At 38.0% G+C, this 1,421-nt stretch overlaps 1 non-coding gene across 1 annotated transcript; it reads right to left on the bottom strand.

Moving 5' to 3' along the window:
• Positions 1-1,047: 1,047 nt before the first annotated feature.
• Positions 1,048-1,120, bottom strand: trnav-cac (transfer RNA valine (anticodon CAC)). Its single transcript has one exon. It is a non-coding gene; the product is annotated as a tRNA-Val (tRNA).
• Between the last annotated feature and the right edge of the window lie 301 nt (positions 1,121-1,421).

The raw sequence follows: 1,421 nt of genomic DNA, 5'->3' as shown, positions 1-1,421 counted from the left end.
CGGAGCGGTAATTCCTACCGTGCCCAGATAATAGAATCAGTATTGAAGGTAAGATCACATGGTGCTCATTTTCAGAATCAACGCAGTAAGATTTGAAATAAAGTGAAGGAATTTTATGGTGAAAGGATTTGGAAATTAAATGTGACTTGTACTTCGGTCTTTAATTAAACTTTGTGGCGTCTGTCTGCCATTCATGTCTCTGTTGAATAAGGAAGGAGGGGTTTGACATTGACCAGACTGCACTCCTCCTGATATTTGTGAGCTTATCGGTTATAATGAGATGTTTTTACCCATTGGTCAGTGCCAACTTTAGCTCAGCTGTTACTTTGTGATACCAACTTTGTGAAAAGTTTGAATTGGTCTTAATGCAGTCACTGCCTGGTGTTTTTGTTGACATTGCAATCCCCTTCTTTCACACTGAAACAAATCGTAACCGTGTTTTTAAATTAGCAGTGTGAGATTTTTAGAGAGCATCTTCAAATGCTTCACAAAACCATTTCGATCCCTTCAGCTTCCCTGGTTCGATTCCCAGTTAGGGAAATCATTTTGCGACCACCGTTTTTAATTAAAGTGAAGTAATTTAACTAAATTACATAGATGACCCAAAGCACTTCAGAGTGGTATCAAAATAAATGAGTTAGTAATTAGAAATAAGGAATGTCAGAAGTTGGACTTGAGTTTCTGGGATGAAGTATAAATAACCCTCTGTGCACTGGAACTGGGAAGGGTGAATAATGAATGAGTTGTTTCCGGGTTTGAAATGCGGCTTAGATCTGCTGGTATTAACCGATAGCATTGTTGAGCAGAATGAAAGAAATGCTAACATGATCACTGAGGGTCAGTCGAAACTTCAACAACTTCATTTTAATAATTTGTGAAACTTTAATCATTGAGGAAGTTTTATTCCCTCTCTGATTTTACACACTCTGTATTTTAGGAGACTGGTTTTAAATGTTCTTCATGGAATCAGAGAAGTTTACAGCACAGAAGGAGGCCATTGTCACATGAGCAATGAACATTTAAAACCAGTTTTTGCTTCAAAAATAATGTTTCCGCCCAGGCTTGAACCGGGGACTTTTCGCGTGTGAGGCGAACGTGATGACCGCTACACTACGGAAACTGCGGCCTAGTGCAGTGCCCAGAGAGAAGTGTTCAGCGACAAGCTGAAATGCTGAATCCCTTTTTCTGAAAAAATTTCTTTCACAAACATTTCTCTGACCGAAACGGCACAAAACAAAAATGTTCCTTTCAAATTTGCCAATTATTTTCGTTAAACTTTTATTTTGCTTTCATGGGATAACATAATTAATGATTCGATAATTTTCTTTTGCACAATGAAAGAAATACTAACTGAGGGAGAGTCAATATGTCAATAATTTGTTCTGTGCTCTGCATGTTTGTAATGTCGCCAAGTTTGCTGA

This window comes from Pristiophorus japonicus, unplaced genomic scaffold, assembly GCF_044704955.1.
Source record: "Pristiophorus japonicus isolate sPriJap1 unplaced genomic scaffold, sPriJap1.hap1 HAP1_SCAFFOLD_504, whole genome shotgun sequence".
NCBI lineage: Eukaryota > Metazoa > Chordata > Chondrichthyes > Pristiophoridae > Pristiophorus > Pristiophorus japonicus.
The sequence above is the reverse complement of the archived record's forward strand: the minus strand, read 5'-3'. Positions and strand labels throughout refer to the sequence as shown.